At 39.2% G+C, this 15,620-nt stretch overlaps 1 pseudogene; it reads left to right on the forward strand.

Annotated features, from left to right (window-relative positions):
• Positions 1-257: 257 nt before the first annotated feature.
• LOC101280280 (rab GTPase-activating protein 1-like) lies at positions 258-1,735 on the forward strand (annotated as a pseudogene).
• Positions 1,736-15,620: the final 13,885 nt, after the last annotated feature.

A 15,620-nucleotide genomic window follows, 5' to 3' on the forward strand; every position in this document is an offset into this window, starting at 1 on the left:
GCCTGGTTATAGAAGAAACAATGGTTTTACCTTTGGAAATTTGAATAGGGGAAATTAGATAGAGGAAGACTTTTACTCCTCACTTTATAATCTTTTATACTAATATTAAACTTTAAAAAATACTGTCAATTAAATACTGTCAAATTAAAACAAGGAATAAAAAGAAGGTTGTGATTACAGCACAGCAACTTTCTAACAAAGAATTAGCTGCTGAAAGATGCTTTGGAATCTTATTAAGCCCAGGTTGAAATGTGAAGAACTGTGACATTTATTTACTGGATATGGAAGCCATGGGAAAGAGCTATGATGGAAGAGCTTATGTTACCACCGGCATGTGGAACACCAATGAACCAATATTTCTGGCACTTAATGAAGAAACTCCAAAAGATAAATGAGTGTATAGGACTGTGGCAATGGATATGGTAGTCATGGACGTGATGGAGCCTGTCTATTTTCACCTGGAGACAGCAGTACATGTGTACCCTGCAAATAAGTGATTTTGGCATTTTAGCAGAAAGACTTTCACAGAGACTTTCTTCATGAGGTTGAAACAGTCTGAGGGAAAAGGCCATACCAATGCTGGAAATGCAATAGATGAGGTGGTAAGTCTACAGCAAGAGTCTGAGAAGGAGGAACGAATCACACTGCTACTAGCAGATGGGGTCCAGTGTCACCCTAGGAGGATGAAGCAGAAGAGAAGAGTGATAATGAACTCTCAAGTGGAACAGGTGATGTTCTAAGCATTGTCCTGAGAAGATCCTATATTCTTGGGGAGAATTGTTAGGAAGATGGCACAATAACCTTGGTGCACGACAGAAAGGGCTATCCACTGTGGTGAAGAGTGCTGTTCCTGAAGCATTGAGGGCAGAGGTGTGGTAATTATTAGCAGGCTGCCATGACAACCAGGCAATGCTCGATAGATATCAATTTCTTATCACAATGGACTCAGCCCAGGAGAGTGTTATTACTAGAGATATATTCATCAGACATTTCCTGCACATGATTACTTTAAAGATACCAGAGGAGATGGCCAGGAATCGCTCTACAAGATTTGCAAGGCCTACTCTGTCTACAACAAAGACACTGGGTACTGTCAAGGACAGTCTTTTCTTGCTGCTGTATCGCAGCTGCATTTGCCAGAGGAACAAGCATTCTGTGTTTTGGTGAAAATCATGAATGACTATGATTTATGAGACTTCTGCAAAAACAGCTTTGAAGACCTTCACTGCAAATTGTATCAGCTGGAAAGACTAATGCAAGAGCAGTTACTGGACCTCCACGACCATTTTTCTAATCTGAACCTGGAAGCTCATATGTGTACATCCCAGTGGTTTCTCACTCCTTTTACTGACAAATTCCCACTCTGCATGGTCTTCCACATCATTGACTTACACTTTGTGAGGGTTTGAACATAACCTTTCACGTAGCCTTGGCTCTCCTAAAGACCTCAAAGGAAGATCTTCTGCAAGCTGATTCTGAAGGTACTTTACAGTTCTTCAGAGTTCAGCTTTCTAAAGTTATTCAGAGATACAAGGCAGAGGAAAATGCAAGAAGTATAATGGAGCAGGCTTACAATATTAAGGTACAAACCAAGAAACTGAAGAAACATGAGAAGGAATATCTGAAAATGCAAGAGAGTCATCTGCAGCAGGAAGACCCAATGGATAGATACAAGTTTGTATATTTGCAGATAACTTCACCTCTTGCTTTTATACTGGTAATCTTCATAGGCTGAGAGAAAGAAAGGGAAAAAGAAAAAGTAGCTATCAACTACTTTCAAAAATGAGAAAAAGGAAAATGACAAAGTACCGTTTTAGTTGTGCACAGTCACATCCTAATCTACTCTATGCTTTTCCTTCATGGTATATTGTATCCTTCAAGACTCCAAAGCAATGCAATGATTTAGTCAAAATATTTGGTTAAAAATACTAACCAGTTATATTTGTTCAACTCCATTGGTAACTGTGTAAAGTTGAGCGCACCCTAAATGTCCAATACTTAAATTTTAAAGCAACTTAAAATGTTCATTGCCTCATACCACACCTCATGATGTTTGCATGATGCATAATAGTTATAAAAGTCTGTAGTACTTGGAAACATTAAGCTTTTACCAATTTGGAAAAGTTTTTAAACAATTTAAAGGACATTGCCAAACAAGCAAAGCAGGCCTGATGGACTAAAAAATGAATTAGAAAGAAAAAAACTGAAATAGTAGAAATAATTTTTAACACATTCCTTTTGCTGTTACTTTTCTTATATGTACTCTTTTTCATGTATTATGAAAGCAAGGCATATCACTACAGTAGAAAAGCAAATATAAAGTACACCATAATTCTACCTATCCACAGGTAGTAGAATTTACAACTTGGTGCTGCTTCTTTCCTAAACACACACTTTCTCTTCCTCTGAACACAACCATCTTTTATCCTAGAGTCCTGTCACTCCTGTCACCGGAGCTTTAATGTTATTAGTTTCTAAGCTCCAAAGCCTGAGGGAGGAAAAGGAAGGCTGAAGAATCCAAAAAAGAGCACAGTATAAAGAGGGAAAATGACTGAAATGAAAATTTTTACTTCACAATTTTGCCTTAGGTTAATTCTAAGGCCTAAAAACTACCACGTAGCCACTCAGTAACTGTCAAATAAATAAACAAATGTGTCAACAAGCAAAACCGGTTTAATACATATCTATTTAATGTTCAATTTCCCATAAGGATGTCATTTCTATCTTCAGGATAAAAATTCAAAACAGTTTTCAGCTCTTGACATTGGATAATGTGGGCACATATTTATCTCCTGCCTGACACCTTTCCTTTCTGACAAGTTTCTACTCTGCGGCATCACCATATCTGAACTGACCACTCTGAGGTGACTAGCACCTTATCACTTTACACTTTCCTCACTTCTTCTATACTGTGACAGACATTTAATATTTTGTTTTATCCTATGTACTCCAGTTATTGCTCATGTGAAGAACAGATATCTTATCACTGGGATTTGGTCTGAGGGCAGAAACTCCATCACAGTAATTGGCCCAAACATTAAGAGTCTAGAAAGGACTTAAAAAAAAAAAAAAAAAAAAAGCCACCCCTCATCTACATCCCAGATCATCAAATGCTTTTCTGCATTCTCCTTAAAAATTTTGAATTTCTTAAAAAAGGTTTTATTGTATTCACGTGTAAAACAGAGGATAAATAAAAGTACCCCAAAATTAAGCACCACTGCTTCATACTTCAAAGAATGTCCTCTACATTTCCTATTGTTTGCAAAATGTATTTATGAAATAAACATTAAATACTCCAGTTGCATGAACAATAACAATTCTTTTAAAACTTCAATAATACTTGTGCCTAATGTACAATGTAGCAATGTTCATTATGAAGAGGTTTTAATACAGAGGAGCACATTCTTTTTTTTTTTTTTTTGCGGTACGCGGGCCTCTCACTGTTGTGGCCTCTCCCGTTGCGGAGCAGAGGCTCCGGACGTGCAAGCCCAGCGGCCATGGCTCACGGGTCCAGCCGCTCCGCGGCATGTGACATCTTCCCGGATCGGGACACGAACCCGAGTCCCGTGCATTGGCAGGCGGACTCTCAACCACTGCACCACCAGGGAAGCCCGAGAACATTCTTTTTTCCAGAAACTTTAAGAAAATGGATTCTTTTTCTTTTTAAATAAATTTTTGTTTATTTATTTATTTTTGACTGCATTGGGCCTTCATTGCTGCACGTGGGTTTTCTCTAGTGGCGAGCAGGGGCTACTCTTCGTTGCGGTGCATGGGCTTCTCATCGCAGTGGCTTCTGTTGTTGTGGAGCATGGGCTCTAGGCACACGGGCTTCAGTAGTTGTGGCACGTGGGCTCAGTAGTTGTGGCTCAAGGGCTCTAGAGCACAGGCTTAGTAGTTGTGGCGCACGGGCTCAGTTGCTCCACAGCATGTGGGATCTTCCCGGACCAGGGCTTGAACCCGTGACCCCTGCATTGGAAGGCGGATTCTTAACCACTGTGCCACCAGGGAAGCCCCCAAAATGGATTCTTTTTTAAAGAACATCTAATGGTTTCTGAATGTTTGGCTTTTCAAACACCCAACACAGATTTTAGGGGAAAAGCTTTCAGTATTTTTCCCTTGAGGATGATGTTACCTGGGAGTTCTTTATATATAGCCTTTATCATGTTGAGAAAGTTCCCTTCTAGTTCTAGTTTAATGAGTGTTTTATCATGAAGGAATGTTGGATTTTGTCAAATGCTTTTTCAACATCAATTGAGATGGTCATGTGCTTCCCCTCCTTCATTCTATTTATGTGGTGAATTATACTGACTGATTTTGTGTGTTGAACTACACTTGCATTTCTGGGATAAATCCCCCTTGGTCCTGGTGTATAATCCTTTTAACATGCTGCTGAATTCTATTTGTTAGCATTTTATTGAGGAGTTTTATATCTATCAATAAATTCACAAGAAAAACTGGTCTGTAGTTTTCTTTTCTTGTAGTGTCTTTTTGTCTGGTTTTGGTATGAGGATAATGTCAGCCTCATACAATGAGTTAAGAAGTATTCTTTCCTCTTCTATTTGTTGGAAGAGTTTGAGAAGTAGTCATGTTTATTCTTTAAATGTTTGTAGAATTCACTGAATGGAGTCATCTGGTCCTAGGCTTTTCTGTGTTGGGATATTTTCTATTGCTAATCCAATCTTCTTACTTGTTATAGGTCTATTCAGATTTTCTATTTCTTCTTTAGTTTTGGTAGTTTGTGTATTTCTAGGAATTTGTCCATTTCATCCAGGTTATCTGATTTATTGGCACATAGAGTTCATAGTATTCTCTTATAATGCTTTTTATTCCTGTAAGGTCAGTAGTAATGTTCCCTCTTTAATTTCTGATTTTAGTAATTTGAGTATTCTTTTTTTTTCTTAATCTTTAGGTTTCTCAATTTGTTGATTTTTTTCAAAGAATCAATTTTTGGTTTCATTGATTCTATTGTTTTTCTATTCTCTATTTCATTTATTTCTACTCTAATTCTTATTATTTCTTTCCTCCTTATGGTTTGAACTCAATTGAATACAATATATTAAGGAATTAATTTTTTCTTCCAAATGCCTAAAATTGAAGAATAATTAACAACCTCTGAGTCATCAGGCAAAGAGCAGCCTATTTGTTAAGTTTACTGTTTAAATCCATGTTAAGAGCTCTCATATAATTCACAGTAGAATATTACTATGTCTTTACGAATATGTTTAGAAAAGGGCAAAGGTCATGGGGGAGAACTACCATAGATTGAATGTTAAGGTTATCTTCTAGTATATGAGACTTGTGCCAGGCTGAAAGAGAGCAATACCATGGACCTCTTGCATGTTTACAGGAAAAATTAAAATCAACCTTCTCATTTTTAGATCATCATGTCATCATGAGACACATCAGAACTTAGGTCTGTTTCTGAAGAAGACAAGCATGACAAGAACCCTGTGATATCCCATGAACACTGACTTCTCTCCTGGAGAGAAGAACATTAGTATAATGTGGGTTTCACAACTCTCCCCAAAGATATGGCTCTTATGTCCCTAAGACTGGTTTTCTAAGGGTCTGTTCAGAATAAGTGCCTTCTGCCACATATGACAAACCCACAGCTAACATCATTCTCAACAGTGAAAAGCTGAAAGCATTTCATCTAATATCAGGAACAAGAAAAGGATGTCCACTCTCACCACTTTTATTCAACATAGATTTGGAAGTCCTAGCTATAGCAATCAGAGAAGAAAAAGAAATAAAAGGAATACAAATTGGAAAAGAAGAAGTAAAACTGTCACTGTTTGCAGATGACATGATACTTTACATAGAAAATCATAAAGATTCTACCAAAAAACTACTAGAGCTCATCAATGAATTCAGTAAAGTTGCAGGATACAAAATTAATGCACAGAAATCTCTTGCATTCATAAACACTAACAATGAAATATCAGAAAGAGAAATTAAGGAAACAATCCCATTTACCATTGCATCAAAAGGAATAAAATACCTAGGAATAAATCTAAGTAGGTAAAAGACCTGTACTCTGAAAACTATAAGACACTGATGAAAGAAATCAAAGATGACACAAACAGTTGGAAAGATATACCATGTTCTTGGATTGAAAGAATCAATATTGTCAAAATGACTATACTACCCAAGGCTATCTACAGATTCAATGCAACCCCTATCAAATTATCAATGGCATTTTTCACAGAAGTAGAAAAAAATTTAAATTTGTATAGAAACACAAAAGACTCTACATAGCCAAAGCAATCCTGAGAAAGAAAAACAATGCTGGAGGAATCAGGTTCCTTGACTTCAGACTACACTACAAAGCTATAGTAATCAAAACAGTATGGTACAGGCACACACATAAAACAGAAATATAACTCAATGGAACAGGATAGAAAGCCCAGAAATAAACCCATGCCCCTATGGTCAGTGAATCCTGCTCCTGGACATATATTCAGAGAAAACCATTATTCAAATAGATATATACACCTCAATGTTCATTGCAGCACTATTCACAATAGCCAAGACATGGAAGTAACCTAAATGTCCATTGACAGAGGAATGGATAAAGAAGTTGTGTACATATACACAATAGAATACTACCCAGCCATAAAGAAAGAATGAAATAATGCCATTTGCAGCAACATGGATGGACCTGGGGATTATCATACTAAGTGAAGGAAGTCAGACAGAGAAAGACAAATATCATATGATATCACTTATATGTAGAACCTAATAAAAAGATGATACAAATGAACTTATTTACAAAACAGAAACAGACTCACAGATCTTGAAACCAAGCTTACGGTTACCAAAGGGGAAATGTGGAGGCGAGGGATAAATTAGGAGTTTGGGATTAACATATATACACTAAGATGTATAAAATAGATAATCAACAAGGACCTACTGTATAGCACAGGGAACTCTACTCAATAACCTGTAATAACCTATATAGGAAAAGAATCTGAAAAAGAATGTATATATGTTTATGTAAAACTGAAATGCTTTGCTGTACACCTGAAACACAACACTGTAAATCAACTATACTCCAATATAAAATAGAAATTAAATTAAAAAATTAAAAAATAATAAAGGTTAGAATACCACCACCACCACCCCCAAAAAAAGAATAGTTGCCTTCTGTTTTCATTTGCATCTCCTGCTTAGCTTACACTTCATCTTACCTGACCAGGATCACCTCCATCACCAGATATCTCATCCTACCCAACTACTTCCTGCTCTTCCCAGTGCTTTCTATGCTTTATTAACTATATTCATTCAGAATGAGAATCCAAAGTAATATCTAAAGGGTTGGAATCAGAAAATCACCACCTGTGATTTTCTGTTATTCTCAGATGACTTAAGCACAATCAAGAAAAGCACTGAAAGGACATCCTAAGTGGTTAAGTGGGGTTAATAGGTACTTACCCCAATTGGCTTTCTACAGAAAATAATGAAACATTGGTTTAAACAGTAAAAGCATTTATTACTTGAGATGACAGAAAACCCATAGTAGGTATACTCCAGGTTTAATCCATCAGCTCATTAGGATTATCAAGGATTCAGGTTCTTTTAATTTTCTGCTGTGTGATCTCATTGTGTTAGCTTTGTTTTCAAGCTGGCTCCTCTCTGGTTGCAAGATGGCTGCAGCATATCTAGTCATCACAATTGGACATGCTAGTGTCCAGGGCAGTTTTCTCTTCCTTGTATGTGTATCTCTCTCATTTTAAGAATAATTTTTTAATATTATATTTTAAATTACTGACATCTTTTTTGTTGTTGATCTCTTTCATCTTTCCAAACCATCAGTAGCATCTATTAAAAACAAAATGTCTGTGTAAAATAATTTATTTTAATAACATTCATGGGATAGTTGCTGAGTGAGGTGGGGATTTTTAGGGCTGGGGTAGAGGGTGGGGTGTATAGGCTAGTGGAAGGTGAGAAGCTACTGGGGCTTAAGTCCAGTAGGAACAGAAATTTACAGCCAGGAGCAAAAGTTTCGGGCCAGGATTTTTTGGCCTTTTTTTTTGGCCTCCTTACTTTTTTTTAGAATATTTTTTTAAAATTATTTATTTATTTATATTTTTGGCTGGGTTGGGTCTTCATTGCTGCGTGCAGGCTTTCTCCAGTTGCGGCTAGCAGGGGCTACTCCTTGTTGTGGGGTGCGGGCTTCTCACTGCGGTGGCTTCTCTTGTTGCACAGCACAGGCTCTAGGCATGCAGGCTCAGTAGTTGTGGTGCACGGGCTTAGTTGCTCTGCAGCACGTGGGATCATTCCGGACCAGGGATCGAATCCATGTCCCCTGCATTGGCAGGCGAATTCTTAACTACTGTGCCACCAGGGAAGTCCCCACTATGGTGATTTTGATGTTCCACAGGAGAAACGGTTTCTGCAGGTCAGGAATCTGGGCATGGCTTATCTGGGTCCTCCAGCTCAGGGTCTCTCACGAGGTTGCAAACAAGTGTCCCCAAAGCTGCAGTTCTCTCAAGGCCCAACTGGGGCAGGGTGCCCTTCCCAGCTCACCCACATGGTTGATGGTGGGATTTGATTCCTTACTGGATGTTGGACTGAGGACTTCAGTATGTCCCTGGTTGTTGGCTGGAGGGCCATGCTTAGCTCCTTGATTTATAAACCATAAAATTTTCAAGGTTTATCCACGTTGCAGCATGTACTTTGCTCCTTTTTGTGGCTGAATGGTATTACAATTGTATGGCCATATCACATTTTATCCATTCATCAGTTGGCTATCTGGATTGTTTCCTTTTGACTATTGTGAATAGTGCTGCTATGAACTTTTATGTACAAGTTTTGTTTGAATATCTGTTTTCAATTCTTTTGGATGTATACCTGCTACTGTTGGAGGGTCTCCCGCAGAGGTGGGGGTTGGCTGTGGCTCACCGCGGGGACAAGGACGCTGGCAGCAGAAGTTCCGGAAAGCACTGCCTGGCGTGAGCCCTCCTGAGCCCTCCCGGAGTCCGCCATTAGCCCCACCAAAAAGCTGTAGCCTCGAGTGCTTGGGTGCCCCAGGCCAAACAACCAACCTGCCTCCTTACTTCTGAAAGATTTATATTCTGTAATTTACCTTGGCTAAGCTTTCTTAATCTCATATTCTAAAACGTCTCATTTAATCAATAACAAATACTGTACCACCTTCAAAATATACATTAAGCATTTCATTCACTGAATACTATCTCCTTTCCTTCCAGAATATTTTACTGTGCCAAATGCAATATTCCTCTGACTCAACAGAATCTCCAATCCATTGACAGTTGACTGTTCATTGCCCCATCATTTGTCTCTTTCCTAGAACCAAAAACCTTTCCCAGAAACTTTTCAGGAGACTGACCCTCATATCTTAGTGGCTAGAACTGAATCACATGCTCTTTCTTAAACTAAAACCATTAAGAAAAATAGAGTTACCGGGATTGGGTTAAACCAATTGGGATTTTTTTCCTGAGGTGGGGATAGACTGATCTTCCTGAGAGGTGAATACTTACACATTGATTCCAATGAAACAGGGGGACTAAATGTTGGGTGGTTAGCCAATAGTAAGTGCTATAGCACTATGTGTTAAATTTATCTTTTAGCCTCAGCTACAAGTGACACTTTTTGTAGTCACTGCTCATTTGTCATAAATAGGGTAGGCATTAAAGACAGCTCTGTTTCCATCAATCACATTCTAGAACTTGTTCTACTAAATACTTGTTGGATGACTTTAGGTAAGGCATCTACTAACCTCTTGATTTCCACACCCACAACGTGATATAAACGTTGCTCTTCATATATCATGGGATAGCTGGGAAAATAAAATAATTATACTGCATAAATACAAAGCAATATTATTTTAGCTTCCCATACTGCCTGTTTGTTCTATTTTCATTTATTCATTCATTTGTACACCCTTTCAACAAATAGTTGTTGACAGTATACTTCATGTAAGACATGGAATAAATATTTGGGAATCAAAAAAGTTTTCACCATGGTCCTTGCATCTAAGGTATTAACCAATGAATGATTTAGCAGCAACTACTTTCTCCTGGAGTACAGAATCAGGCAAGTGTAAGATGCCTTACAAGGCAGTGTAAGATGTAAGACAAGAAAGGTAAAGTGGGGTAACGAGGGGTGTTGTTTCTGGAAACATAAAGGTCGCTTCAATTGTAGTGTGATCTACCCTATTTACTAAAGTAGCTGCAACAAAGTGTGTGAGTCCAGAGGTGCCTACATTGCTTTTCTAGCTTAGGTATTATTGTGTTTTAATATTTACTGATATACAATACAAGCAAAGCAACAAGATGGGTTTATCCTAGAACAAAACAGTGAACAAAAACTAAAAGAAGTTTGGTTCCTGCACGGGCTAGTGAGACAACATGAAATTGCCATTAATGAACTAAGTAAAAAATTGCCTAACTGATGAACTAATAAACTTGTGTTCTGAAAGTTCTCCATTCTTTGGAATGATAAGAAAACACTCATGGCTTTAAAGTCAGCCAACCAATTGTCTAAAAGATCCAACAGATCAAAAATATTTTTCAATTTTGGAAAACTAACATTTCAGAAAAAAAATAAGATGTTAAAACACAATTGCTATCACCTATGCTTGTTCTTGAAAAATATAGGGGAGAAGAAAGATTTTTACCAGGATTTGGAAAATATTATTTATTTCTGTAACAGGATAACAATATATTTTGGATGGAGGGGACTTCTGGAGGAAATTATGTTTCTGAGCAATAGTGCCGGCTTGTTGAAAGTCATTATAGAAAGCATATTGGTAATTTAAACTTACCATAATTTTCTACCTGGTTTCTCAAATAGTTCTGTGGATTTAGAACCAACATTTGATGGGAGGGAAGAATTCCCAACATCAAAATCCCAGGATTTGTCAGGACACTAGAAAAGAAGCTTTGTCACTGCAAAATAACTTCTTTAGCAGGGTATAATAGAGAATGTAAAACAGCAGGTCACCTCCATTGTTGTTGTGTGGTTCCGTGAAGTTCTATTCATCAACTGAAACACAACTTAAATAATTCAGGTTAGCTTTGATACGCTGGGGAACCATACAGTGGTCAGCTGCTTTGGAGCAAAGCTGTCTTGCAGTCTGCGGAGCTTGTGATCTATGCAGCCTCCACATTCAAGCAAGGTTGAAGGGACTGCCGTTGAAGCATGGATCACTCCAGCTCTGTCCATACACATGGACCCCTCCTCTGTTGGCTTCTTCTACTGCAGTAAAAAACAAGTAAGCACTGAATCATTAACTGACAAAGGAAAGATGAAACAGCAGGGCACTGAGATACTAGAGATAAAACCTTCTTGGCATAGGCACAAAGTTAGCTGCTTAATGTAGTTGTGAGATAATAAATATCTACGAAGAGCTGGCCATTTGTCAGTTTACTTGATTAAAAGTGATAATAAGAAATTTTAATTCTGTTTACTAAAAGTAACTGATACTTATTTGGGGCCAGGAACTATATAAAGCACTTATGTTAACTGTTTCAGTTAATCCGCTGGACAATCCCATGACATAGGTATCTTCCTCACTACAGAAAACAATTGAGGCAGAGTTTAACTTGTTTAAAATCTCACAGATATTAAGTGATGAAGCTGGAATTTTAAAAGCCAGGAATTCTAACTTTAGAAACCATGTTCTTAGTATTTTCTATCCTTTCATAGAGAGCCTACCCTTTTTCTCACAGATATTAAGTGAAGCTGGAATTTTAAAAGCCAGGAATTCTAACTTCAGAAACCATGTTCTTAATATTTTCTATCCTTTCAGACAGCTTACCCTTTTCCTCCCAGAATTTAGCTTTTTCCTTTCTTTACTGTTACTTCACCAGGAGGCCATCTTCTTTAATAACTTCTTTAAAAGTCTAGTAGATAACTGTAACTTTGAATGCTACGTATGTCATCATGCAATCTTAAGAGTAGAATGACTTTACCATTTTAAAAGTCCTATGAATAATCTGACAAAAATAACCTACCCGGGCTTCCCTGGTGGCGCAGTGGTTGAGAGTCCACCTGCCGATGCAGGGGACACGGGTTCATGCTCCGGTCCGGGAAGATCCCACATGCCGCGGAGCGGCTGGGCCCGTGAGCCATGACCGCTGAGCCTGTGCGTCCGGAGCCCGTGCGTCCGGAGCCTGTGCTCCGCAGCGGGAGAGGTCACACAGTGAGAGGCCCGCGTACCGCAAAAATAAATAAATAAATAAATAAATAAAAATTTAAAAATAACCTACCCTATGCTTTAATGTAATAGATTGATTAGAAAAGAAGTTCTACTTAAGACAAATTAGAAAAATGTAGAACTGAGTTCAGTTTTCTTTTCCACTCTGAAAGACACAACAGATAATGTTTACTTCTGGATAAAACTGCACAACCATTAGCAATCCAAATCTTCCATTTTCAGTTGGATCCTCAGAGCTGAACATCCAAACTTCTACTTTTTTCCCCTTTTCTCTCAATTGCAAATCTAAGCCATTTCTACATTCCATGGGACTTAATTCCCATTCCTCCATCTCTTCAGACAATCTTGCTTCCTAAGTCACAGAAGAAAGTGAGGCCACCAGGCCTGAAATCCACAAATTCTCTGCCTCTAGACCAATAAATTTATCCACATATGCATCCATCCTTTCAATCCTCCTTCAGAAGATAAAGTCTCCTCTCCTTCTGGTCCAAATCAAATTCTCTGTGCTCTTGGTTCCATCCTCTTCCATCTCTTCAAGGAAGTTGAACTATTAATTTTCCATTCTATCTCTTGTGTTGTGGTAGATTTGTCAAATACATTGCTGCCATGCCCACAGCCTCTTATAAGGGAAGGGAAACCACCCAGTCTTTGCAAAGGGGCAGCCACGTTTTGTACCATACAAATTCTTGTGTACTAACTGATTGGACAAGGTGGGCATCTATTTCAAAGGGCAGCCAATTTACAGACTGGTAGAGAATTAATACATGGCCTGGTATGAAAACTTTTCAAAGGTGCTCACTGCTTTAAAAATGAGAGACCCATTTTAAGTGAGATGAGTGGATTTTTATTATTAGAAAAGTTATGAAATGATCTTTGATGCATGTCTTGCCTGTGAAAGTCATTCACTTTAAGGTGGAAGTAAGTTTACACTGTATGGTTGCTAGAGACCTAAGCATCTCAGTACAGAAATAATAACAACATTGAACATTATGATAAAAATATCACTCATAGGGCTTCCCTGGTGGTGCAGTTGTTAGGGGTCCGCCTGCCGATGCAGGGGACGTGGGTTCGTGCCCCGGTCCGGGAGGATCCCATGTGCCGTGGAGCGGCTGGGCCCGTGGGCCATGGCCGCTGGGCCTGCGCGTCCGGAGCCTGTGCTCCGCAACGGGAGAGGCCACAGCAGTGAGAGGCCCGCGTACCGCAAAAAAAAAAAATCACTCATAGCAGCCTATTATACTGGGTTTAATCATCTCTGACTCTCACAAAAATCCTGCAATGTAGGTTCTAATATGCCTATTTTCAGGTAAGGAAACCAAGGCTCAGAGAACTTGGGTAGGTTTCTGAGGTTAATGTGTCACTGAGCTGTAGTCTGGATCCAAAGCTTATGAGCTCTTTGTCCTTTTTATGCTGCTTTTTCCTAGCCAAAAACATGAAGGCATTGATTAATTTTATCATTTGTCATCTTGGCTTGACACCAAAGATGATCAGAGTTGGCTTACATAAGTATATAACCAGCATAAATTAATGAGTAATTAGAGGAAGAAAAATAAAATCAAGCTAGGGGCAAATTTAGTGTTTTGTAAATATTTAGGCAGGGTCTCTAAAGATTGTTTCATTAGGAAGGAGTGATGCCATTAGGAAGACTTGGTAGCTCCTGAGGACTCAAAAGATTGGGCATGAGAGGTGATCATTATTAAATACATATACTAAGTAAAATATAGTGAGACGCATCTAGCACAAATGCTTGCTGAATGAAGTTAGAAATATTACCAAGCACCTCAGCCTATAAAATATAAGGTTAGGAAGTCCATAAAGGGGGGTGGGAGGGACAAATTGGGAGATTGGGATTGACGTATACACACTACTACACTGTATATATAATACATAACTAATAAGGACCTATTGTGTAGCGCAGGGAACTCTACCCAGTACTCTAATGGCCTATATGGGAAAAAAAATCTAAAGGAGTGGATATAAGTATATGTATAACTGCATCACTGTGCTGTACACCTGAAACTAAAACAACATTGTACATCAACTCTACTCCAATAAAAATTTTTTAAAAAAGGAAGTTCATACAGAGTAGATATTCAATAAATATTAATTTGAGCAAAGTTCTGTGACAATATCACTGACCATGACTATTCAGGCATTGACATTCCACAAAATGGCATACCAAAAAAGAACATATTCTAAAGATGGTTACCTGCCACAGAACAGCTTAAAATTTGCAGCATTCAAATCGGAATCTATTCTTGATTTTACACCATTTTCTTCACTGGGTTAACATTAAGAGGTATACCTCTCTGGACCGGAGGGGCACTTTTAAGGAGAAAAGGAGTAAACGTGGAGGCGGACTTACCAAGAGCAATTTAATGGTGTCTTTGAAGGAAAAGCTGCACTTATAAAAACATGGCCCAAACTTCCTTCAATCTGGATCACCGTATGACTTAATACTTATTCTTTTTCCAGCTGGCATATGAACTAGGGTTCAAGTGGAGAAACCAAGGTATTCTTCAGATTTATGATTTGGGGGAGCAATAACCTACGAAAAAACGTTGGGGTTGATTTGAATATGTCATTACGTGGGAGGAGAGTTTGGACTCGGAGTGGCGGTAAATACACATCTTGTTTGCTTCACACAGATCAGCTCATACTTATAATGGAGTAAATCTGTTGGGCCACGATTCAATGCGCCCGTTAGCAGGATTGCTGTCTCTACTGTCTAAGCCCTCGGTATCAACAAGCACAGTTCTTCTGGGGTGCTGTCCCCCTGATGTCAGCTTTGCTGGTCCAGGTCAAAATACTACCAAACGCTCAGGAATTAAATTTCCTGGAGAACTGAGCCTCTTTCCAGGTTCGCCTCTGCCTTAATGTATAGCGATTAATTTCAAACTGTAATGGAGGAGTAAACCTTGGGCTCCAGGAGGCATGCTGGGCCCGGGCCCTGGGGTTTGCATTTTCAGTCACCGCCTCAGGTGGATTTGATGCAGCTGGTTCAAAATACATTTTGAAAAACAGAGTAGAATGGGGTATGGATGATGATACAGAAGTCAGCTCTTAAAAGGTGTCCTGTTTTGGCAGCTTTGGAGACTTAAGGCTGAGTCCCGGCTTATTCACACCCAAGAGAATTTAAACAGGAGTCGTTAAGTCAGTCCCTGAGGCGCCGCCACCTACAAGGAAACTCGCCCACGCTCGGGGGTGCAGGCGACGCCGGCTCCACCTAAGCCACAGGTCTCCGAAGCGCCTCGAGGATTTTTACCGGCTTCACCCGAGCCACAGGGCCACTGGGCTCCTCCGAGCGTCCAGTCCGCATTCTCGGTACTCCGCTAACAGTGGCCGCCTCCTCACAGCCTGAGAGCTGGGTACGCGCAGTGATTCCCGGGGGGGGGCACTGGCCGGAAGCACCCGCCGGGCCCGCCCCCTGCCCACCGGA

The sequence above is a fragment of the Orcinus orca genome, chromosome 14, assembly GCF_937001465.1.
Source record: "Orcinus orca chromosome 14, mOrcOrc1.1, whole genome shotgun sequence".
Taxonomy (NCBI): Eukaryota; Metazoa; Chordata; class Mammalia; order Artiodactyla; family Delphinidae; genus Orcinus; species Orcinus orca.